This window comes from Mauremys reevesii, linkage group 1, assembly GCF_016161935.1.
Source record: "Mauremys reevesii isolate NIE-2019 linkage group 1, ASM1616193v1, whole genome shotgun sequence".
NCBI lineage: Eukaryota > Metazoa > Chordata > Testudines > Geoemydidae > Mauremys > Mauremys reevesii.
In genome coordinates this window covers 91,481,610-91,508,810 of record NC_052623.1, presented here as the reverse complement: position 1 = coordinate 91,508,810, position 27,201 = coordinate 91,481,610, and the positions used below count along the sequence as shown (strand labels likewise).

Genomic DNA, 27,201 nt, shown 5'->3' with positions numbered 1-27,201 from the left:
ATTATTCAGATGAATACCAACTAATGCATGCAATATTTGTCAAACAGCAATGTGAATAATTATTGACCTTATGAGACCTCCAAAGCAGATTTTTTTTTTGCAGATGGATACACTTGTGCTTCCACAAATAAACAGTCACTTGACTAAGAACTTGTATTGATGGTCTGCACATATAGAATCTAGAGTCTAGACTTTGCTATAAAAATTTAAAAAATGGACTTTTGTTAAATTAAAAGGTAACTTTCAACGCCCTCCCCCCCCCTTCCCCCGGTTACAAAGAAAAACTTTTTTCAAAAGTTAACATTGTGTGAAATATGTCATCTTCCTGGGTAGGCAGACAGCCTGAAATGCTGGCTGAGGGGTATGAACTTCTGCCTGACATTTATCTCATTGGCATGTTAGCTCAAAAGCCAATCACTTTTTAAATGCAAGCATTAACTATTTTTTTGCTTGTTCCGAATTTACTGAATTTGATTCATCCAGCAAATCTAGTGGAGTTGCTTTAATCTGCATATTTTTCATGAACCAAAACTTAATGGATTCAAACAGCCACCCCAAAATGTTTCTTAGCAGGAGCAGTTTCTAATTCCTTTAACGCTGTTTTTTTTTACCTCCCCCATTAGTGAAGACTGAAGTGTAAGAGTTGGAGTGCACAGTGAATGCTGCAACTGATGAAGTGGGAATTTTAGTTTCAAGCTCATTATCACTGATACAGACTGAATTGTGAAGACAGAGAGATTGTGCCCCTTCCCCCAGTCCTATGACAAATATTGAGATGATTTTAAGTATATTTTTAACTGCAGGCAGAAATGGTAACACAGCTGGGATGCAAGCCAAGTTATTAAAATGGCCAGTGAGTTTCCAACAGCTTGCAGTTATGTCAGCAGACCACTGAGCATCCATCAAAAAACTCATGTAGTAGCAGCAGCCAGCTAGAGTCCTTGTTAGAGCAGGGAAGGACAGAATGAATATTTTAGTGAATTTCTCAGGCACGGGGCCATTTTAATTAGAAATAGTCGTTCCAGAAAAGTTATGGTCATGCTTGAGCTACAGGTACTTCAATACACTACTGGCATTTTGTTTTACTATGCAGACTATCAGCGACCAGGACATGGAGAGTCTTACCTACTGGTACGAGCGAGATTATCTGGAGTGAGGCAGGACAGGGGCAGGGCTGGGAACAGGCACAGAAGCTATCACACCCATGAGCAAATGCTTTCAGCAGTCCCCAATCTGGTGTTGCTGCCAGGCTTCAGAGCTGGTCTACTAAAGCTTCCTACCAATTAGGTGATGTAGCCAATCAGGAAGCTTACTACAGGCCAGCTGTGCTTGTTACATTGTCTGGAGCCTGCACCATTAAGTACTTTTTAAAGGCTAATTTCTGTCATGCTGCATGTAGTAGAGTCAACTGACTTTCATATAAATTGCCCATTGTTGTTGTTCCCCTTCCACTAGCCTGTCTACTTGTTTAATTGTCCTTCATTGGTGAGCACCTCAGAGCAGGGATCATCCCTCCTTATATATCTGGGAATCACATAGTATATTGTGGCCACTACTACAAGCAAATATTAAATAATGAGAATAGGTATTTGTGACATTCCCCAGGGTGTAAGCTGAAGTGCTGAATACCCTTAGTTTTCCAGCTTGGGATATCTTTTGCACTGTTCCGCTACTGAACAAACCTCTCCAGGCCCTGTCTCTCTCATCCGCCAGCATGTAAAGTCACTCCCAGCTGAGTACATGAATGTTATGCCTAGCCATTTGTGAATAGATACAGGGTGACACTGGCATATCCCTCAGCCCCAGCCTTGCCACCCAGAAATGTGTTTTTTGTACCACTGAGTAGTCAACTGGACCATATAAGCTCATAAATTAGTTTGTCATTCCAGCAAAGGGTAATTTATATGCCCCAGCCCAGGTGACCTGAGTAGAGATTTCCCAAACATGTCAATCAAATACATTGGTTTAGATAAAATAGTAAAAAAAGTGTATTAATTTGAGAAAGATAGATTTTAAGTGATTATAAGTGATAAGGTATATAAGTCAGAGTTGGTTACAAAAGAAATAAAAAGATAAACACACAAGCTTTTTCCTAAACTTTACCAAAGCTAATAAGCAAAAAGGTTTCTTACACCCAAAGGCTTTCCACAGTCTGTACTGGCTGGAAATTCTCCAGGGCAGGACAACTCCACCTAGTTCAATGATGCACCTTTGTCTTTCAAATGATCTTCCTGCCATGAGTAGAAATGGGGGAGGCGAGATGATGAGGCGGTCACTGTCTCTGCTTTTTATAATCTGGCCCTCTGTACTGGAAAAGTCTTTGCTGGGTCATGGGATCAGGCATTTCCATGGTGTACATCAGTTACCAATCGTCCTTCAGGTGACTTGTAAATTTATTGCTTACAACTTCACTGCTGGTGAATTTCCAATTAAGCAGGTAATGGCCATTTAGCTCCTAGTTGATGTGCCAATGTGCTGTTGTCTTTGAGAAAATGGTCTGAGGATGTTACCTAAAACTACAGCATATTGAAGTAACAATCATAAGTAAAATCTCATAGCTCCATATACAATGTTGATACACACATTTTAATAGGACAATGATGTTCATTAGATTATGCATTTTCAAATGATGCCTCACAAGACCTATTTTTACAAAGATATGACCATATAAAAATGGTGAATGTGGGGTACAGGGTGTTACAGTACTAATAGCTTGAAGTTTCCATAATGAAACATTTTGAATAGTTTGTTCTCCTGTGAATTTTGACATTTCAATTTTTTGTCCTGATTCTGAACAAAAGGAAATTTCAAAATGTCATGATTTCCCACAGGATACAAAATTCTGTTGTCTGACTAGCTCTATAGAGCAGCAATGCTCTGAGTACTGTACACATATTCAGACAATTACTTTAAATAAAGCTATCAGCAAGGAAACCCTGCAGCCAACCTAGTAGGGCAGGGTGAGGAGCAAGAAGGGAAAGGGTAGGATCAGGGACTTCCTCTTCTAATGTCCTTCAGAAATGGGTTGATGGGGGGCGGACTTTTGTAGTCAACATACCATCCCCAAAGTAGGAACAAAGCTAGATAAGGCATAGGCACGATAACCGATCCCTAGTTCCCTGGGTCCTGGAGTCATGTGATTAGTTCAGCTTCTAGGGGAAAAACCACTATGTTTCTAGCCCTCATGATTGAAAAGAAAAGCCTGAAAATATGCACTGAGTGTAACCAATTCAGTGACATCTGCCTGAGTCTGCAGACATCTATAACCAATATTTCTAAGAGGTGCAACCCTGACCTCCAGGCACATGAACAGGGTGTTAACTCTGAGACCCACTGTTGTGGGGATGGTGCCCACACTTCTCTGAAAGAGGACTCCGTGTGTGGCAGAGATGTCCCACCCCACCCACCCAGAGGGAAACATCCCAGCTACTACTTTGGCCCACTCTCATGGGCAGCGAGGCCTCTGCTACTATTTCTGATGGCAATAACGGGTGCAATGCTACTGTTGCAGCCTACCTGTGATGATAATGTACCCCTCCTGCCGCCACCATTCCAGGTGGGCATCACATTCCATGGTGCAATCCAGACCAGTGAGGAGCTGTGTCTCCACCTGTCTTGCAACCTTGGGTGCCTTATAATGCTTTGCTTTTGTAGCTCCCAGTCTGGGCCACTCACAGCCAAACAGCATGCCAGTCAGACCCTGAATGTCTGTGTATAGCTACAGCTCTGGTCCAGAAGCTCTGACCACAGCAGCCTGTTAGCAATAGACCAATCACGCTCTGGTTACCACCCACCTTAGTTACTACTTGATGGGTGACCCCCAACATACTCCCAAGACTGATTTTTCCCCAAAAAACATGTGTCCTGCACTGTCCAGCCCTCTCCTTGACAGTTCAGATATTAGAGACCCATTGCCCCTGTAAGGATCAATATGCAACAGTGTGCTACTTTAACTGGAGTAACCAAACAGTTTAGTTTAAACACAACACTGAATTAGTTTAGATTAAAAATTAAACAAGTTTATTTAGCTACAAGGATAAGAATTAAAGTCAGAAATGGTTACAAGACACATAAAGATAAAAAAATTCTAATAGCTAAAACTTAACAGACAAATCTTGGTTCAAAGTAAAATCCCTACGATATGTTCCCAGCAACATTGTTTATCAAACTCTGAGGTCAGGACCCCTACCAAAGTCAAATGACTGGTTCCTTTGTCTTCCTTTGTTTTGCTCCTCAATTTTGTAATCTAATTACCTTTTGAAATTCATTTTCCTGAGCTCGTTGCATCAGCTTGTTCTTTGTCCTTGAGAAAATGATTTATGCCCTCTTGGTGTCCCAAAGATGGATTACTACTTATATGTAAACTGAGGTAACACACATTCCTTTGTTTAAGATGGACCTATTTAACATCTTCTGCTTAGTCAGGGCTATGTGGGTTGGAACATGTACTAACACCACCATACAGGAGGGATTTATAACTTTACATATAATATTGCTAAATACTTTTCGCCATGATATTACTGTTCAGTGAGTTAGTTTTCAAATGATACTTCACAAAGCATATTGTGTACCAAGATTATTACAATGGGTGTAAATACAGGGGGGCATTTGGTCACAGTGGGGTAGTGTCACAGTTCAGGGGTGGAAAGCCCATGCCAATGATCCTAAGGCAATGGATTTTATGAATTTTCTCCTGGGCAGGAAAGGGAACAGATATGTAGATCCCTGCTCACAAGGCAAGCAAGCTGGGAGAAGAAGAAGCTGTAGAGACATGATATATCTTGAGTTTAGCAAGGCTTTTGACACAGTCCCCAATGACATTCTCATAAGCAAACTAGGGAAATGTGGTCTAGATGAAATTGCTATTGGGAGTGTGCACAATTGATTGAATCACTATACTGAAAGAGTATCAATGATTCACTGTAAAACTGGGGCAATGTATCTAGTGGGATCCAGAAGGCGTCAATCCTGAGGCTAGTACTATTCAATATTGTTATTAATTATTTGGATAATGAAGTGGAGATGCTTATAAAATGTGAAGATGACACCAAGATGTGAGGGCTTTGGAGGACAGGATTAGAATTTAAAACTACCTTGACAAATTGGAGAAATGGTCTAAAATCAAGAAGATGAATTTCAATAAAGACAAATGCAAAGTACTTTACTTAGGAAGGAAAAATCAAATGAACAACTGTAAAATGTGGAATACATGGTGTCAAGGCTAATTCCCCACTCTGGCACATTGGGTGCAGAAGGTTGGGGCCCACAAGGATTCTAAAAATTAATACTGGCCGCTCTAGGCTTGTATTAAACTCCCAAGGTTACAGCTTTTCTCTGACCTTGGACTGGTAGATTGTGCCATCACCCAAATGCAGAACCCCTTTGAGAGCCCAGGAAGGTGCACTTGGGAATTCCTCCCTGTGGGGTACCCTCTAGCCCTTTCACCCCCCGCCCCACCCCAAGGAAGAGCTGAGAAAGAAAAAAAAAAGAAACCAGCTGTTGCCACCAGTTAATTAAACAACTTGTGCACAAACTTCTTAAGACACAAAAATTGAATCCTGTTCTTAACAAAGGTAAATTTTATTAATAAAAATAAAGAAAATACATCTGGGAACTCAGGCTATTGCTAGATTTTAAAAGAGCAATTACAAGGATTAAGCACCAAGAATAGCTTTTTTGAGGTCCAGCTTAAAGGTTACAAGCAAAACTAAAGCACCTGGGGTTAGCACAGAGGAGTCCACAAGCCGTAAAGAAATAAAAAGAGATAAACCTAATCGCGTCTTCCTAGACATTTCCTGATCTTCTTACATATCTGTGGTTTTAAATTAGTAGTTCCTAGGTATGAAACTGATGACTTTTTCATACCTGGCCCAAGCTTCCCACAGCATAACTCTGCACTGGCCACCTCTCCCTGGGAGAATAATAACAGACAGACAAAAGAGGAGTCTTTGTTTCAATTTTTAAAAGTTCTAGCCTTCTCATTGGCTCTTTTGGCCAGGTGCCCACTTACTTCCTTTCACCTGTGCATAGCAGTGAGACTTTTTAACAATTTACAGGTAAAGCAATTAGAGAACAGCTACTGCAAGGGATTTTATAGCTACTGGCTGGCTGGGTGTACATAAAAGGGAGCTATGCCCCTCCCTTCATTTATCACAAGTGGCTTTCTAACTATAAGGATAACTAAGTACTAGAAAAGGCTTCCAAGAGAGGTTGTAGAATCCCCACCATTGGAGGCTGAACAATCACCTGTCAAGGATGGTCTAGGTATATGTTGTGATGCCTCAGCGCATGGGGCTGTGCTAGATGGTCCCTTCCAACCCTACATTTATATGAGTATATAAATTGTGCAAGTACAAAGAATATACCTTCAACTCTTTTTGAGTTAGGTCCTCTTGTATCAAGGATTCCAGTTTTAATAGAGTTACAGCCCAGTTCTATTTTATAATATAAATGGAACCTTGACCACTCTGCCAGACCTGCTGAGAAAAAGGACTCTGAACATTCAAGAAGGTCCAGTTAAAATAGAGTTATAGCACAGTTCCATTTTATAATGGAAATAAATGTAGTATACATTTATAACTGAAATTTATAATAATTAGGTTTTCTACAGAAAAAAATTCTGATCAGAACCCATGGGCTAATATGCTCCTTTTCCCTCATGTGCAAATAACTAAACTCTTTTACCTGATTTTGGTTTGATTATTAAAATAAATAATCACCTTTGGGCTGAACCCAAGCACGTACATTTTCCTCTAAGAAGAGATTTGTAGTGGAATTGGTGTGGGCACTCAGCAATTTTAACCATAATGTGTGGTCCCAGCATGCATGCTATAATGAATTATATTTGTTCATGTGAATTCCGTATCCTTAAGTGTTTAGGCACTATGACTCCAAACAGATGGTATGATGTAATTTTAAATCCTTTTGAAAAGTCACCAGGCCCAACACGTAGCATTCTCGCTCTTGAAAGTGGAACAAAATTACCAATAGTGTCTGAAGAAACAGAACAAAACATAATCTGTGGCACTCCAGTACAAATAAATGACTGATATATATGAAAAGTGACTTTGTCCAATTTACTCCAAACTCAGCTGCACAGTTTTCAGAAGGAAGCTGTCACATAGCAATTAAACTGTTATACATACAGATGGCTGTGTTTCCTTGTAGGCAGAGACATCTGCACCTGTCCCATCTTTAGTAGAAAGTACTCATCTGGTTACCAATTACCCTTTCAATGCACTCTGATTATCCTTAATTGTTCCCACTAGAAAGCCACTAGATTTGTGTTAGCTGTGTAAAATTCATGTTGTTTTCAAAGTTTGTTTGTACAAATACAAACACAAAAATGGTTACTATAGGACACAAGCAATTTCTAAATTCTCACAAAACACTTCTCTAAATTATTATAAAATGTAGCTTTTAAATTTCATTTGGTCATAATCTTAACAAATGTTCAAACCCTAGAATCACCAACAATAAATGATAAATAACTGAACAATACTGACTTCAACCCGTTGGAATTTAAGACGGTAAATATCTTCCTCTTTCTAAGCTATTGATAAGTATAATCAAATCTCCTGCTTCAATAACAATTGTACTCCTGCAAGGGTCAGGGGCACCCATTGCATCCAGCATTGCACAAGTGTTTAGAACATTTATGAGTCAGGAGGCTGGCTTGCCTTGTAGCATTTGGAAAGAGGATACACAGTAGTCTTTATCTGATATGGCATTTTTCTCTTCTGCCTGTGGCTCTTCCTAAGGTCTTTGCTGTGCTCATACTACTATAATGGGGAGTTGAGTGTAGTGCTCTGGCTGACACTCTGGACAGTTAAGCCAGCATGATATGGTGCTGAAAGCAGCTGCTCAGCCTCTCTGTAGTCCAGCTCCTGGAGGGTCAGAAAAGACAAGGGGCTCAGTGAACTATTCATCCTCTCTATTAGTTCACCTTCCTGCAAACTCTGACGTTACTAAAGGCCTGGAGCAGCACTAATTCTTGCAGAATCACCAGCAAGAGAAGAGAAACTAGCTTGGTGATAGTTAAACTCAGTGAGAGCTCCTCCAAATAATAGCTTCTTCCATTTTATTAGCTTTGTGGCCTGACAGGCCACCTTTTGGAGCTCACAACCCAGCTGACAGGTGGGAACTGGTCTACTTCCCTGTCTCTTTAGAGCTATCTCTTGCTGTTCATACACTGGAGTATTCCTCCCTCTGGCAGATATAAGGCTTAAGGCTCCTGTATGACATTCTGGTCCCTTTAGTCAGCATAAAGGAACCAGAGTGGGTAAGATCGGTCCCCACAAACCTAAATGACATGTTGATAACAAATGGCATAGGTACAGCAGCTTTGACTACAGATAAAGATAATGGAGCAAATAATTAAGAAATCAATTTGCAAATACCTAGAAGATACTGAGGTGATAAATAACAGTCAGCATGGATTTGTCAAGAACAAATCATGTCAAACCAACCTGACAGCTTTCTCTGAAAGGGTAACAAGCCTTGTGGATGGGGGAAAGTGGTAGATGTCTTGACTTTAGTAAGGCTTTTGATACTGTCTCACATGACCTTCTCATAAAAAAATCTAGGGAAATACAACCTAGATGAAGCTACTATAAGGTAATTGTATAACTGGTTGGAAAATCATTCCCAGAAAGTAGTTATCATTGGTTCACAGTCATGCTGGAAGGGCATAACAAGTGAGGGTCCCACAGGGATCTGGTTCTGTTCAATATCTTCATCAATGATTTAGATAATGGCATAGAGAGTACAATTATAAAGATACCAAGCTGGGAGGGGTTGCAAGTGCTTTGGAGGATAGGATTAAAATTCAAAATGATCTGGACAAACTGGAGAAATGATCTGAAGTAAATAGGATGAAATTCAATAAGGACAAATGCAAAGTACTCCACTTAGGAAGGAACAATCAGTTGCACATATACAAAATGGAAAGTGACTGCCTAAGAAGGTGTACTGCAGAAAGGGATCTGGGGATCATAGTGGATCACAAGCTAAATATGAGTCAACAGTGTAACACTGTTGCAAAAAAAGCAAACATTCTGGGACGTGTTAGGGGAGTATTCTAAGCAAGACACAAGAAGTAATTCTTCCTCTCTACTCCACACTGATTAGGCCTCAACTGGAGTATTGTGTCCAGTTCTGGGCACCATATTTCAGGAAAGATGTGGGCAAATTGCTGAAAGTACAGAGAAGAGCAACAAAAATGATTAAAGATATAGAAAACTTGACCTATGAGGGAAGATTGAAAAAATATGGTTTGTTTAGTCTGGAGAAGAGAAGACTGAAAGGTGACATGATAACAGTTTGCAAGTACATAAAAGATTGTTACAAGGAAGAGGGAGAAAAATTGTTCTTCTTAACTTCTGAAGATAGGACAAGAAGAAATGGGCTTAAATTGCAGCAAGGGCAGTTTAGATTGGACATTAGGAAAAACTTCCTAACTGTCAGAATGGTTAAGCACTGGAATAAATTGCCTAGAGAAGTTGTGGAATCTCCATCATTGGGAATTTTTAAGAGCAGGTTGGACAAACACCTGTCAGGGATGGTCTAGATCAGGGATCAGCAACTTTTGGCATGCAGCCCTTCAGGGAAACCTGCTAGCGGGTCGAGACGGTTCATTTACCTGCAGCGTCCGCAGATTCAGCTGATCGTAGGTCCCACTGGCCATGGTTTGCCGTTCCAGGCCAATGGCAGCTGCGGGAAGTAATGTGGGCCAAGGAATGTGCTGGCCACCACTTTCCACAGGCCTCATTGTCCTGGAATGGTGAACTGCAGCCAGTGGGAGCTGTGATTGGCCGAATCCGTGGATGCTTCAGGTAAACAAACCATCCTGGCTTGCCAGCGGATTTCCCTGACAGGCTGCACACCAAAGGTTGGTGATCCCTGATCTAGATAATACTTAGTCTTGCCTTGAATGCAGGAGACTGGACTAGATGACCTCTTGAGGTCCTTTCCAGTTCTATGATTCTATATTTGGGAATTTTTCTAATGAATTTTCTTCATGTTGACATGGCCATAGAGGATGAACTGGCTCAGAAAGACTGTAGATTACAAAGGAAAATGAGTAGGATTCTAATAGTTGTATTAGTCTATCTCTTATCCCATTCAAAAATTTTACCCTCAGAGGAGACAGCAAAATAGCTAGGTCCCCAAAGAGCTTGATACTGAATAAAACCACCTTGGAGTAGCCAGGAATCTTAACCCATTTCCTTTTCTATCATCTTCTACAGGGTGCTGTTTGCAAAAAGAGAACAACTGTAGTTGTGGGATCCTACCCAGTTTCTCTTTGTAGCCTGCTAGCTCTATATAAAGTTTGATATAAGGAGTAAGCTCAAAGGGGAAACTGACAAGAATTCTAGCATGGTAGTGTATTTTTTAAGCTGGCTTTCACAGAGGCCTCATTTCATAGAATCATAGAATCATAGAATTCAAGATCAGAAGGGACCATTATGATCATCTAGTCTGACCTCCTGCAAGATGCAGGCCACATAAGCCGATCCACCCACTCCTTAGCAAGTGAACCCTGCCCCATGCTTCGGAGGAAGGCGAAAAACCTCCAGGGCCATAGCCAATCTTCCCTGGAGGAAAATTTGACACAGAATTCTAGGAAGATGTCTCGTCTGTGCATCCTGATACTAAAGGATTCAGGGGTTGATCAAATCATCATCTAATAAAGGCTCAGGACATATACATATTTTCCACTTGATGCAGAGAGAGTGATTGAAGCAGCATGTCCCTTCCCCCATCAGATGCAGGATGTGTTTTCAATATTTTAATGTATGTCTTATTAGTTTATTTTTAAACAAAGGCTTTTGGCAGGTAAACAATGCATACAACAAACAAGACAGCAAACAAGGCCTCCCACAGTAATAAATAAATAAAATAAAATCACCCTTTAACAGAAAACTATACACACACTCTCCAGAATGCCCAATTTTCAGTGACCTCCGTTTGTGTATGTTGGGTGAGAATGCCACATATGAAGATTCAAGATGCTTGGGTTTATTAATTCAAACCTTTATTTTAACCAAAATCTTTCCTTGTGATTGCAGTTACTATTAAAGTGAGAAATGATAGACACAGAGAAAAAAGCAATAGCCAGTTATCCTCTCCTGGAGCATAGATGGGTCACGATGGATTTTTCCCATGAAGCTCTTAACTGCCCCTTACAATATCCCACATATTATATGCATCCAAATTACATATTCATTAGTTTTCATCTATTTTCCATTTAGTATTATGAATAATTATCTTATTTAATAGGGGATGGATCACTTGATTGATATGGGATAGATCACGTGATGATTACCTGTTCTGTTCATTCCTTCTGGGGCACCTGGCACTGGCCATTGTCAGAAGACAGGATACTGGGCTAGATGGACCCTTGTTCTGACCCAGTATGGCCATTCTTTTGTTCTTATGTAACTCATACAATATGAATGCATGAAGTTTAAATGGCATACATTTTGGTGTCCCTTGCTATTTTCATATTAGTCTGTAGTTGTGCCTATTTTAGCCAGGTCAGTTTGACCTGTTTCTCTACATGAGGGCTTTTGGGGACTTTGGAATCTTTTTTTTTTTAACATTTGCCTTTTCCCAATTGCCATTTAGCAGTACATTTTGTAGATCTGTAGTCTTCAATGTAAGCATATCCTGTATTAAAAACATCCCCCTTTGCCCTAATAAGGTCACTAAAGCAACATTTTGCTCATATCAAAGATAACCTTACAGTATAAACTTAACCAGCAGACATGACTGTTTTTAACAATTCTCAATATATCAAAACCCTAAGTGTGAATAAAAAATACATTCAAGTACAGAAATTGTGTAGACCTCTCCCCTAAGTACACGAGCAAATAAGTGCATGTAGAAATTTTACACTAACATGTATGTGTAAGCTCTAAAGGTGTTTCTACCAAACTATCAGAGAATCATCGAATATTAGGATTGGAAGAGACCTCATCTACAGGGGCGGCTTCAGGCACCAGCACGCCAAGCATGTGCCTGGGGCGGCAAGCCACGGGGGGCACTCTGCCCGTCGCTGTGAAGGCCGCAGGCAGGTTACCTTCGGCGGCATGCCTGCAGAGGGTCCGCTGGTCCCGCGGCTTTGGAGGACCTCCCACAGGCGTGCCGCCAAATCCGCGGGACAAGGGACCTCCCTCAGGCAAGCCGCTGAAGGCAACTTGCCTGTCATGCTTGGGGCTGCAAAATACCTAGAGCTGCCCCTGGTCATCTAATCAAATCCCCTGCTCAAAGCAAGACCAACAATAACTAAATCATCCCAGCCAAGGCTTCATCAAGCCGGGACTTAAAAACCTCTAAGGATGGAAATACCACCACCTCCTTTGGTAACCTACTCCAGTGCTTCACCACTCTCCTAGTGAAATAGTGTTTCCTAATATCTAACCTAGACCTCCCCCACTGGAACTTGAGACCATTGCTCCTTGTTCTGTCATCTGCCACCCGTGAGAACAGCCTAGCTCCATCGTCTTTGGAACCTCCCTTCAGGTAGTTGAAGACTGCTATCAAATCCCCCCTCACTCTTCTCTTCTGCAGATCCCTCAGCCTCTTCTCGTAACTCATGTGCCCCAGCCTGCTAATCATTTTCATTGCCCTCCACCAGACTCTCTCCAATTTGTTCACATTCCTTCTGTAGTGAGGGGACCAAAACTGGATGCAATACTCCAGGTGTGGCCTCACCAGTGTCGAATAGAGGGAAATAATCACTTCCCATGATCTGCAGGCAATGCTCCTACTAATACAGCCCAATATGCCGTTGGCCTTCTTGGCAACAGGGGCACACTGCTGACTTATATCCAGCTTCTCATCCATTGTAATCCCCAGGTCTTTTTCTGTAGAACTGCTGCTTAGCCAGTCGGTCCCCAGCCTGTAGCAGTTCATGGGATTCTTCCTTCCTAAGTGCAGGACTCTGCACTTGTCATTGTTGAACCTCAGCAGATTTCTTTTGGCCTAATCCTCCAATTTGTCTAGGTCACTCTGGAACCTATCCCTACCCTCCAGTGTATTTACCTGTCCCCCAAGGTTAGTGTCATCTGCGAAATTGATGAGGGTGCAATTCATCCCATCATCCAGATCATTAATAAAAACGTTGAACAGAACTGGCCCCAGAACCAACCCGTGGGACACTCTGCTTAATACTGGCTGCCAACTAGACAGAGCTGTTGATCACTACTCGTTGAGCCTGACAATCTAGTCAGCTTTCTATCTACCTTATAGTCCATTCATTCAATCCATACTTTTTTAACTTGCTGGCAAGAATACTGTGGGAGACTGTTACAAAAGCTTTGCTAAAATCAAGATATATCGCATCCACAACTTTCCCCATATCCACAGAGCCAGTTATCTCATCATAGAAGGCAATGAGGTTGGTCAGGCATGACTTTCCCTTGTTGAATCCATGTTGACTGTTCCTGATCACCTTCCTTTCCTCCAAGTGCTTCAGAATGGATTCCTTGAGTACCTGCTCCATGATTTTGCCGGGGACTGAAGTCAGGTGACTGGTCTGTAGTTCCCCCGGTTCTTTTTATTCCCTTTTCAAAATATGGGCACTATATTTGCCCTTTTCCAGTCATCCGGGACCTACCCTGATCACCACGAATTTTCAAAGATAATGGCCAATGGCTCTACAATCACATCAGCCAAGTCCCTCAGCACCCTTGGATGCATTAGATCTTGACCCGTGTACTTGTGCACGTCAAGCTTTTCTAAATAGTCCTTAACCTGTTATTTCACCACTGAGAGCTACTCACCTCCTACCCATACTGTGTTGCCCCGTGTAGCACTCTGGGAGCTGACCTTGTCTGTGAAGACAGAGGCAAAAAAAGCATTGAATACTTCAGCTTTTTCCACATCATCCATCACTAGGTTGCCTCACCTATTCAGTAAGGGTCTCACACTTTCCCTGACCTACTTCTTGTTGCTAACAGAACTGTAGAAACCCTTCTTGTTACCTTTCACATCCCTTGCTTGCTGGAACTCCAATTGTGCCTTGGCCTTCCTGATTACATCCCTTCATGCTCGAGCAATATTTTTATACTCCTCCGTAGTCATCTGTGGAAATTTCCTCTTCTTGTAAGCTTTCTTTTTGAGTTTAAGCTCACCGAAGATTCCACTGTTAAGCCAAGTTGGTTGCCTGCCATATTTGCTGTTCTTTCTGCGCTTTGGGATCGTTTGAACATTCAGTGTGCACTAAATTGCTAAGAGCAGAAAAAAGCATGAGAGAAGATAGGTGGAGAACAGGAAGCTCAGTAGCTAAATGCTTCTCCTCACAAAATTTTCTGCATGTGAATGAGTTTCAGATACTACTATGATAAGTGCAGTATAGGAACCTATATAAAACAAAAGAGAATGACCACACCACAGATTAAGTGAGGGGTGCAAGAGCATTTTCTGGCTTGATGGAGGATGATGTAGAGGCATACAGAGTGATTTTGCAGCAACCACAGAGCAGGTCAGCTTGAGAACACTGACCCATACCCTCCAGGTGACCGGAAGAGAAGGATAAGTTATATAACTACGTACCAGGCAGGAAAAGCCCTCTTTTACTTTGACCAGGAGGAGCAGCACCCACCCTTCCATCCATGAAAGTAGTGAAGTACCTGGTCAGGATCTGATGTGGGCATTGCGCTAGTGCCTCCTCTCTCTGAGGGCTGGGAAGGAATTTTTTGCTCCCTGTCAGATTGGCTTAGGTTACATGGTTTGTTTGGTTTTTTGTTTGTTTTTTTCACCTTCCCCACGGCAGGATCACAGGGGAGAAGGGGTGTTAGTTGTGGGAAACATGAAACAGGATTTAGGCTATGATTTCACAACTCATTATGCTGATGTGGGGCAGATTTCCAGTGCAGGTACTCCATAGGGACACGATACAGCAATTAGATAAGTGTTTTGGTAACTGATTTAAATGAGTCTTTGTTGAAGGAGTGTATATGGGGTGAGGGGGCAGTTCAGGGCTCCTATGACTGTCACTGTAGGAAGTCCCCCTCCCCGCCCTTTATAGCCAATTTTAACCCTCCTTTAGGGGAAAGGAGCAGGGGAAAGTGCAGTCACAGAAGAGGGTGGACAGGGGACCAGGATAGGTAACAGGGAGAGCCAATGGAAGCCTTCTGGATATATATTGAAATGATAATGGAATTAGTTACACGGTACATGTTTATCTGCCAAGTACTCCCAAACAGTTAATAATAAAATTGTGACCTAATTAAATCACATCCAGGGTGTCCTGTCCTTCTTCCGCCATAGTCAGATAACAGAACATGACACAGGAAACCACAAATTCTTCCTCTTCCCAGTTGTATTGATAGTCTGACATTTACATTACAAAGAAGAATTGATGTTAAGGGGTGTCAGTTTACCTGACAAAAGCTCTCACTTGGTATCCAATTTAATTGGAAGCTAAGTAGCCCTCCTTTTAATCTAAGGAACAAAGATAGGTAAATTTTATACACAAAATAATCATGCATTTTATTTAGAGTATATAACAGAGGTCGGCAACATCTAGCACCGGGCTCGCCAGAGTAAGCACCTTGGCGGGCCGGGCCAGTTTGCTTACCTGCTGCGTCAGCAGGTTCAGCCGACCGCAGCTCCTACTGGCTGCTGTTTGCCATCCCAGGCTGATGGGGGTAGCAGGAAGCCGCGACAAGCACATCCCTCGCCCACGCCACTTCCCACCGCCCCCATTGGCCTGGGACGGTGAACCACGGCCAGTGGGAGCTGCAGTCATCTGAACCTGCTGACGCGACAGGTAAACAAATTGGCCTGGCCCGCCAAGGTGCTTACCCTGGCGAGCCGCATGCCAGAGGTTGCCAACCCCTAGAATATAATCTAACAGTATGTTTTGAGGTATTAAAGACTATTAACTCAACTAATTATCCTTGTATAAAATTTACCTACTAAAAATTATTATGCATTTGCTAGAGGAGCTTCCCCAGTTTTCCCCTACACTGTATGCATTTGATATTCCTTCTTAAAGCTGGTAAAATTATTATTAAGAGAAGATTAATGGTTAACATCTAAGTCAAAATTTCATGCTACTTTAAAATCCAGACAGACACAATTCATATAAAACCTTATGCTATCTCTCATGCAGCTGTGGGAAAACACATTTGTATTATAAAGTGTATCATTTTTATGCTTCAGCTAACTCCCTTCCTAACATGCAGGTTGACAAGTGATATGATGTTCCTCATGGAATACCCTGTGAACATGCTAGTTCTCCAGTATGTCTAAGAATGTAAGTTACTTAGAATCACCATTGAGATATTGGGAATTATCAAGAAGATAATTGAGGTTTCTACCAGGGTATCAAAAAGGTGCGGCAATATATTACATTAGACAGATATTTCACCTGAGATCAATGTTAAGGTGCAATGATAAAGGAATTGTAAATATGACATTATGGAGCATAATTTGTATTATCTCTTGCTGACTCCACATTGAATTTGCTCATTTTACAAGGAAAATAATGTTTGTTTTTCACTTAATTGCTAGCCCTGGAAACTAAACGTCAGATCTTAAAGTGAAACTGATTTCTTTTCAATTTCTGAACCACCACCATTAAGAATTTGTAGTCAGAATGTAGGTTAACAATTCTGTTGATGAGGCGCGAGCCTGGAAAGAATTCTTTCCAATCTGCAATGGTTGTATTGGCTCTGTAATGGTACCAGAAGTTCTACAAAAATTCTCATATACAAATTGATCACCCTAACATTGAGAAAAATACAATTATGTTAAAACAGAAACAGCCAACATTTTTTCTAATGTAAATCTTAACAAGTTAACAAGCTAAGAAGTGCGGGAAAACTGGATTTTTTTTTGTTGTTGCAAAAATGTTGAAACATCTGTTTATATTTGCAGTATATTCATGTAATTAGACACAGGAATTTGTCTCAAAACAGAATTTTGTATACTTTTGCACTGAAAAACCAAAAGTGCTCAAACACTTTTCCAATCCAAATGAAAATTGTCTCACTTTAGACACAATTTTTTTTAAAAATAAGATTAATCTTAAATCCACAATTTGAATGAGACAGTACTCAAATTTAAATTTTGTAAAGTACAGCATTTATTTCCACAAATTCTAAATTCTAGAGAATATGCAAGCCGCAGCTTCTAGTATTCTTAAGCCTGTTTTACTTTGTTTCAGGACAGTCTACAATCTAGGACATTTTCTGTGAGCATATGTTAGTGGTTCTTTAATTTATTTATCTAATTTATTTTATAATCCAGAAATTTTGTTTGGCTGAATGGCTTATCTTGTAGAGATGGAACATAGAAGGAACAATAAATGCAAGTCTATAGAAGCTAGGCTCTGATGAATTTGTAGACACCATTTTCTGACTCACAATAATCCTTTACTCTATCCTTCAGATCACCTAGGTCAGGGTTTCCCAAACTTGGTTTGCAGCTTGTTTGGGGTAAGCCCGTGGCGGGCTGCAAGACACTTTGTTTATGTGAGCATCTGCAGATATCTGCAGCTCCCAGTTTGCCGTTCCCGGCCAATGGGAGCTGTGGGAAGCAGTGCGGATTGGGCCACCACTTCCCACAACAAAAGTACTCAAAAGTATTTTATCCTTTTCTCACCTGGAAAAATTCAAATGGGGGTGGGAGGGGCAAGAGAAGACCAACATGAAAGAGACTCTCAAGGGCATAGATTTAATTTACATAAATCATTTCTATATATTTCCTAACAAAAAGGCAAGAGAAAGACAGACAGATTTCCATTTGTTTTTACTACAGAAATTGAAGAGCAGAAACAAACATTAAGCTCCAGGAGATCAAGACCTCCAAAAGGAAACCTCATGCAACAGGGTAAAGAATTGTAATTTCTTTTTAGCAATGCTGACACAACCTTTTAAATGTTATCATGTTTTCACATTTTGTATTGAGCAATTTCATGCTCTAGAAGTTTTGTGTTTCCTTGAAATTTCAAGGTAAAATTATTTGTTATTCTTGTTTTTGTGCATCTGTATTATAGAAGTTCTGACCAGAGGCCCCAAGCAGGATCAGTGCCATGTTGCAACGAGAGCTGTCAAACATATTTAAGAGGCAGTGCCTGCTCAAGAAGTGCTTTGAGTCTAAGCTCTGATCCTGCAATTGGCAGAATCTTACAGAGATCCACTGAAATCAATCAGGCTCCAAAAATGTTCAGTTCACCAATGTAGATTCATAGATTGTAAATCCAGAAGAGGCCATTGTGATCATCTAGTCTGACCTCCTGCATAGCACAAGCCAAAGGAATTCCCTGATTTTTATTTCTGTTTGAACTAGAGAATATATTTTAGAAAAACATCTAGTCATGACTTAAAAAATTTCAGAGATGAAGAAATTAAGTTGTTCCAATGGTTAATTACTCTCACTCTTAAAAAGGTGTGCCTTATTTCTAGTGTGAATTTATATCGCATCAGCTTTCAGCCACTGGATCTTGTTATACCTTTGTATGCCAGACTGAAGAGGCTTCTATCAAATTTCTGTTCTCCATGTAGGTGGTAACTGATAGACTCATCAAGTTACCTCTTGAAATATTTTTTTCTTTCTTAAGATAAATAGATCAAACTCCTTGAGTCTCACTGTAGAGTATATATTCCAATCATTTAATCAATCTTGTGATTCAGAGAAGAACCCTCTCCAATTTATCAACATCCTTCTTGAATTGTAGGCTCCAGAACTCACCACAGTATTACTCTAGTGGTCCCATCACTATGGATTCCAGAGGCTATATAACTTCCTTACTCAATATTCCCCTGTTTATATATCTAAGGATCATATTAGTCCTTTTGGCCACATACCACCCAAGTATTTTATACAAAGTGTAACAGCTTCAACAGGAAAGACTGAAAAAGAGACACTCCAGCATACTGAGTAGTCTGGTGGCTAGTAGGGTTGGCAACTCTTCAGGATTGTCCTGGAGTCTCCAGGAATGAAAGATTAATCTTTAATTAATGATTGTAGCATGTGATGAAACCTCCAGAGGTATGTCCAACTAAAATTGGCAAACTCATGCAGGTTAAGGGGACACCAAGGAGAGCAGGGACTCAAAGCTCAACCTCCCACATCCCAGGTGAATGTCCTAATGGCACAAGTGGGGTGCCATCTCCTCCTCTTTTATGAACCTCACCTGAAAAAAAGAGTTTTCCAGAACTATTCCACAAGTTTGTGCCAAATTCACAAATAGTGCAGTCAGCCCCAAACTGCATTTTTGGAAAATAAAGTATTTGCCCCCTAAAAATTTCACCCAGCTTTACTAGTGATGACTGTCTATGGAATGAAAGGTCTAAGGTTCTATACCTACTCCTGAGTATGTGTAAATTAAATTAAATTACTATTTTTATTATTTTGCCAAAATTTTATTTATAAGAAACAAAAAAGGTACCTATTCCAGGCTTTCAGCAATTATTTCTTTAAAACACACATATAGAAGGAAAAAATCAAGAAAACAAATGCATGCTTACCCAGAACTCAAACTCCTAACATAGCGGAGATAAGGAACTACTACAACATGGTTGGTCAATAGGTGGACTGTGGACCACAAAAACTTTATTTATTTATTATTATAATTATTCTTATTGTGGTGTGAAAAATGTTTCTCTTAAGTCTGGATCTTGAGTCTACCTTGACCAAGAAGTTTAGACTATGACAAAAAATAATTTACTACTCCTGTACTACAAACATGTACAGTAATGAAATGAAAGAAAACCGTACTCCATTTATGTTGATCATGCCTATGGAGTACATGATTGCATGCACTACAAGACACTTGAAGTCACCCCTGCTGCTCACAATAACATGCTGTAATTCCAAAAAGACAGACAGGCAGCCCTTATAAACAAACTCAAAAGTAACACCTTAGACTCTGAATACATTATCATGAAAATAATTTCTCTGCAATAGTTAGAGGGGTAAAAATATAGAGCAGTCCTTCCAATAAATTGCTTTTATAAAGTGAATAGTTCAGTGTATGTGAGCACAAATATGGAAGTTCATACACCAACTTGCATTACCAACAGTTTCCCACACAATTATTTCCTATCCTAAGTATATAAACAAAACTGTGGTACAGTATTGTACATACGCATGTGAAGGCAAACACTGACATTTTAAAATTATGAACAGCCTGTGTATACATAGTTTTGATTTTGTATGTCTATTTCACTGTAGTGCAAATATATCCCCTGGTGTTTTTCATGGATTTTCAGTTTTCTAGCTTTAAATATGATTAATGGTATTAATGGGTTGCTTTTTGTAACATATTCAAAACAGATTTCCCCACTACTAATGAATGCCTTATTTGTTTTAACTGTTATGATTGGCCTTCAGAAGCAGAAGAAATAGTCTTTGCAAATATGATGGAATTGTAAAGATTTATTTTGATATTGTGATATTCTAGCAGTGCAGCATTTGAATACTGTGACTGAAGAGGCGCATTCAGTATTAGTCCTCATATCAGTTGTGAATAAAATGCTTTAAAACATAACAGTCATTTACAGCAATGGTACAGCAGATGAAAAGTCCTTGAAAGACATGCACATAATGAAAACAAAAAAGTAAATTGAATATATATATGCAGGTTGTTTACCTGCAGGTTGTTTACCTGTTTTAAATAAAATAAAATATCAACCAACATCCCTATTAGGACAAATCTGATGCTGCTTTTAGTGAGAATTCAACATTCAAAACAGATACTAACAGTAGGGAAAACTGCATCTCAGATTGTCCTAAAAGATTTTCTGTGGCTATTTCTGGAGTCCAAGTACTTTGAACAAGACTGGTCCTATACCAGAGATTGGCAACCTTTGGCACACGGCTCACCAAAGTAAGCATCCTGGCAGGCCGGGCCGGTTTGTTTACCTGCCACGTGTGCATGTTCGGCCGATCACAGCTCCCACTGGCCGCAGTTCACCACTCCAGGCCAGTGGGGATGTCGGGAAGTGGCAGCCAGCACATCCCTCAGCCTGCGCTGCTTCCCACAGCCCCCATTGGCCTGGAGTGGCGAACCGTGCAGCCAGTGGGAGCCACGATCATCCGAACCTGCGGACGTGGCAGGTAAACAAACCTGGCTTACCCGGGCAAGCCGCGTGCCAAAGGTTGCCGATCCCTGGGTTAGGGTATTTGCATACCCCATGGGAAAAGTTAGATCAAGTAGCTCAATTATATTTATTGTAATAGATTACTCTTTTCCTACTGTGAGGTGTAGGATCGTGCAATCACTTCCCAGGTCTCCACTGGCAAAGAATTTCAGACCATCTTTTGGACAAGAGATTACAAGAGCGCTCTCCAATATGGCTGAGATCTCTGCAAATAAGCTTCAATTCAGCACAGATCATTCACTATACATCTGTACTCTTGCTCTGAAAATCCAAGTTATTCAACATCCAAATCCATTACCTTCATGCTGTATTCTGAATTTTTCTCCTGACGTGATGTCTCAAATACCAGAATCTCGGTATCTGTATGTGACAATCTGTATCCCTGTGTTCTCCCTTTTTACAAGACTATGATACATTTGTACAAAGTATGCCTTCTAAGATATCATTGAAAACTCATAATTTGCTGCACATTATTGTTCTGGTAAAATATGTGTGGCAACATTGTATGTAAATTTCTAAAATTCTACTGTATAACATTGCTGAGATATGTTCCAAGTTTAGAAAATCAGGCACAAACCAATTCCTGAGAGACAAAAGGCAAACTGATGCCTGAGTCATATATCTCTATCACATGCTTAAGCAGCCATTCTTTGGCAGGAAAAAGAGTGTGAGTGAGAAATCTCTATTCTCATAAAGAAACACATAGAATTTCCCATTCCATAGGTTTACTGTCTCCTGAACCTCTCTGGAAATAATTTTCAAAGAAAAAAGATCTATAAGAAAGGGGAACAGATGCTCCAAAAGATCTCTCCCTTCAGCTCTACTCAGGGCATCAGCAACACTTGAAGGACAAAGGAAGCATTGTTGGACTGGGGAGGGATCATGGCAGAAAGGAATTCCACCAGAAAGACTGCTAAAACATGTGGTGATGGAGAGACTTTTGCTAGGTGTTGTATACTTTATTTCTTTGTAATCAATTCTATTAATAAATTATGGACTTTCTATGAACTTGTATTGTCCAGAAGGAGAGAACTGGGCTGTATAAAATGCACATTTCTGGAGGAAATCTGGGACTGCAAGTTTGCAGGTGTTGCCCTGCAGTGTAATTCAAAAGTGCCTGGCTATAACACTTATACATTATAGCTGGGATTAATTTAAATGTTGGAGACTGGGTGTAAACAGACCAGGAGTGATTACTCTCACAGCAAAGCAGTGTAAAAGGTACCCCAGGTTGGAGAATTGAGGTGATACAGCTGGCCATCTGTCCAGATTGAACCCTGGGTAATGTCAAATGAAGTTAAGATAATTCCTAAATAAAATGCCACTCTATGATTTCTTAGGTGCTTATTCTATATATCCATAACCCATGACTATAGAGAGAAGTTCTAAAAAAAAGCAACATTCATCAAAAAACTGCATCACCTCTAAAATGTTGGACAATTTTCTACAGAAGGGGAAGTCTTAAAACAGTGTGCAAAACCCAGCCCATTAATGCACAAGTAGAATCTGTCTAACCTTCAACTCTTTATTATTATTTTTTTTACAATAAATTTAATTTCCATCATTTAGTCTGTTCCTGTCTAGGACGTCTTTAGAAACAGGATGAACTCTGTTCCAAAATAGGAAATATTTTGCTACAGCCTATTATTTCTATTCACAATTGCTTTTGTTAAATCATCAAGATGTATCTCCTGAAATCACAATAGCCTGATTCCCCAAAAGCAGTAAAATTCCTCTTATTTCATTCCTCTTGCACAAATACAGAATATATACCTGCCCCTGGAGATTTCTACTACATGCATCCAACGAAGTGGGTATTCACCCACGAAAGCTCATACTCCAGTACGTCTGTTAGCCTATAAGGTGCCACAAGACTCTTTGCTGCTTTTACAGATCCAGACTAAAACGGCTACCCCTCTGATACTCTTATTTCATAGTAGGTAATGTTTCCAACATATCTTCTCCTTTATGCATTCTGGTATTTTTATTTTCTTCCAATGGCTGGGCACAGAGGCATTTGGTGATCACTCTCAAGAGTAAATTAATGAAACAGAAAATAAAACTAACCACTTGTGCCAATCATTCATAACCTTAACCCCTGTGGCTTCCCTTCTATTTCCTTGTTCTTTTTCTTTCTCCTGCCACCACATCCTGTTATTTTTTTCAGAATTTTTTATATTTTTATCAAGATCAGTTATTTAATAGAAACATTTTTTTTCACATCCCATTGTTTCTTGTGTTTTCCTTTTTTCCCCATTCATCCTTATTCAATGATACATGGATATTTTTAAGTTTCTGTTTGTTTTTTTTCAATTATGATAGAGTTCTACAATGTAGAGTTCTTCAAGGTTTCATTCAGTAACAGCAAAATGTGTTTTCATTTTTATATTTTATTACTTTACTTATGTTGTGGAAAAATTGACCACACCTTTGAATTTAGAATCAGGCAGCCTGAGGCACTTTATTGGAGTACAAACATGCATGCAGGGAGAGAGGTAGCGTTTTCCCCTGTAAGGGTTAAGCTCCCCTCTGCCTGTTACAAATCTTATCAAGCTTATAAAGGTTAAAACCGCAAATTAGCATTTTCTTAAAATTCCCTTATTTGGGAGTAACACTTATAACATAAGCAAGCTACTGCAATCTTCTTCCATATATGGTTTTTCCTTTCATTGTTTCTGGGCAATTTTCGTTGGTAGTCTGCCAGTCTTAAGACCCTTTCTTTGCGGTTACTTATGCCAGCTAAAATTCATACAGAAAGCAAAAAACAAGCTGAATACGCCTATCTTATTTCCTTCTTTCGGTTCCTTATTTTCCCTGAATGCCCTTTATACAGATAAATATATAAGAGCAAAAAATGCAAACCTTGGCTTATATATCACAGTTGTCTAGACTATAGGCCTTTAGGCCTACTACAATAAAAGCTGCAAGCAAATAATAACCTAGGCTGGACAGGTGGGGCAAATTTTCCCTATCATTCCCTCCTTTTTGATGCCTATTTTTATAGGCATCAACCCATTTAAATCTGAATATGCATTAGGTCTTGAATGTCTGGGTTAATAACTTTGATTTCCTGGAGGTTCTCTAAAAAGTTACTTTTAGCGATGGGGGGCGTATTCAGGTTAAGAGGGGAGTCAGGGGGGCAAAGGTCCACATCTATTTCTCTCAATGGAACGAGGGTCACCTGGGGAGAGGGCTTATAGAAAATGGGTATTAAACGGGGACAACAAAAACAACAACAAAAACAAAGACAAAAACATAACAACAATCCGCCTAAGAGACCCCATAAAATGTACCTATGGGTCCGGGAGTATAAAATTTGAGTAATAAAACAGAGGACATCTGTGTCTGTACAGAGAGTTGTAACTCTATGGGTCGTTTGAAAGGCATGTAGTTCAGTGTTGTATATGTTTTCAAGGACGTGAATCTGCCCTTGTAGTTGAGAAATTTGTTGAATCTGTGATAAAAGAGATATTAAAGAGGAAAATCGATCATATACTAGGGTAGTCCAATTAACTGGAATAATAAAAGACAAAGAAAGTTGATATTTTTTTTCTGCCGGCCAATAAATTGCGTGCGTGCCAGAGTCAGTAATTAAATTAAAAATTGAATCCCTTAAGTCAAATGAGTTAACTATTATGCAACTATTATTGGCTTGGATAATGGGCTGGGGAGTGAGATTTGTTAAGTTTCCGCTACCTTCCCAACATATGTGCTCATGTATAGTAACAATCTCTCCAGGGCTAAGCTTACGAATACACTGCAATTGGGGTGGTTCTAAAGGCCATAAAGTCCACAAATTACCCAATCCTATCCAAAGATCAGGTCTTATTTCCGTGGCACCGAGCAAAAACCAATTGGGGCCATGGGGTGGCTTAACTTCCCACACATCTCGGTGGATTACCCAGTCCCACAAGCAACCTCCCCAAGGTCCAGGTAGAATGCGGTATGTGGGGGCCCAAACACCTGTCACAGGACCATAAGCCTGGAAGGAGCAATATGAGCTTAAGCAATTCCATTCTGAGAATCTCCAAGTATGTTTCCATGGCCATAAGTCAGGTGGCACGCCCGAAGTATCTGTAAGGGCAGTGGGCCAAGTTTGGTGCTTGAGGTCTTCTTGAATAGAATTTAATTGGGCATTAAGGAATTCTTGTACCTCTGCACATGCGTGGTCCCACTGCGATGCCTTCCCAGCTTCAGAAACGCTCCGGATCATTTGGCTTAACATGTCGTGGGTGATGACACTAAGGGTGGAGATTAAATGCAGTTCTCCAACCCCAGCCTTGACCCCAGTGATCTGTGCCCCGGTAATAAAACCCGCTGCTTGTTCCAATTGTCCCAATCTGTTTTCATGTTGATAGGTCTTATAGACACTCCAAGCGGAGGCAACACTATTTGCCCCCTTCCACAATGTGTTAGGAAGATCCCTCCTTTTCCTAGACTTATGAATCCAAACACGTTGTAATACTAGTGGGATGGCCGCCCCCCGGGAACAATTAGGATAAATGGTGGCAATTTGAAAATGAGTTAAAGGCAATATAAACCTAATAGTCCCTAATGTGGCATTAAGTATAGTCCATTTAAATCCCTCGGGATCAGTAGTTTTCAAGGGTTCATACCACAACCGCTGTGGGTGGACTTGTACACCCTGCTTAGATATGGTCTCGTTAACAGTATGTGTAGGGGTAAATTGAACAAGAGTACATGTAATATTTTCAGTGAGAGGGAAAGTTTCTTGACACAAAAATTTGGTCTGCGTGGAACATCGTCTATGGGTGGTTACAGCGTCTACTGTCACCTGGGTGATTAGGAAACAAAAGGTACCCTGGGTATTAAGGGTTTGACACAGGCCAGGAAATAACATTGCATCTGTATCCTTTCCCCACTGTTGCATAAAGGAAACGGTTTTTGTGGGTTTGGTATTATAATAAACAGAAACGTTAATAGAATGAACATGTACAGTTCCCAAAGGTTCCCACTCCATTACCCGCTGGTAAAGGCGGCCTTGAGCGAAAAAAATTAATTTGGTTGAACAATAAGAAAATAAATTGCTAATAGAAGAGGGCCTAGGCCATGTAAAATCGTCAAAGGTCATGTTCTGTTCTTGGTGGGGGCGGGGATGGAGTGTAGGAACAATTTTTCTTGTTGGGGCCATAGAAAAAGAAGGAGTAGGTTCCGATAAGAAGTAGGGAATAGTTTGACATGGGTATGGTACTTGGCCCCTTGTACAATGTGCAGCTTGTGGGATAAACCCTGCCAGCCATTCGGTACCACATTCCCAAGAATATATTCCACATGTTCCCCCCTGCCAGTGGACTATATTGCGTCTTTTATACCAGGGCCAATTCTCTATATCATTTATGGTCAAAGGTTTAATTCCCTTCCTCACCTCAGCCGACCGCGCTATCCTTTTCTTTACTGGGGCTGGGCATGGCTTCGTGGGTGGGGTTGGTTTTGTTTTGTACAAGATTGGTTTGGTCTTTCGTAAGGGGGGACTTAAAGATGTTATAGGGATCGGGGTAACGGGAGCACTAACTTTCCCTGGCATCCAAAAAAACATAAGGGTATCATGAAAATTTAAAAGCAACAAAAAAAACATGGTTACACAAATAAACCAAAGGGACGGCATAAGCCATTTTCGCACCATGGCTGATTCTTTGATTTTTGCTCTTGGATCAGCCATTGCAATGAGTCTTTTAACAGATCGGAAATAAGTCTTTTCCTAGTTCTCCTTTAAAGTCTTTTCCTGAGATTATATCTCAGCTCCTTTTCCTGGGGCTTAGGTGTTAAAGAATTTTCTACTGGATTATAGTCCTTTTTAGTGACTTGGTTTTGAACCTTAGGAACGAAGGGTGCCGTAGTGGGATCCAAAGGTGGGGTAACCTTTTTGCAGTGAGAGGCGTGGACCCAACGTGGGAATCCTTGGCACTTGACCACCGTGTGAGTAACCAACAGCACCTGGTGAGGGCCCTTCCACCGAGGTTCCAGGGAGGATTTCCGTTGGTGCACTTTAAGGTAGACCCAATCACCGGGCTGCAATGGGTGGCATGCAGTATCTGCAGGTTCAGGTAGGGCGTCTGTAACC

General features: G+C 40.6%; 1 long non-coding RNA gene across 2 annotated transcripts in view; it reads left to right on the top strand.

Moving 5' to 3' along the window:
• LOC120377075 overlaps positions 1-27,201 on the top strand; it is a 111,830-nt gene that overhangs the window by 52,122 nt on the left and 32,507 nt on the right. For both annotated transcript variants that reach the window (XR_005587474.1, XR_005587475.1), the window contains one exon: positions 17,773-17,844. This is a non-coding gene — a long non-coding RNA (uncharacterized LOC120377075). The remainder of the gene's footprint in view (positions 1-17,772; positions 17,845-27,201) is intronic.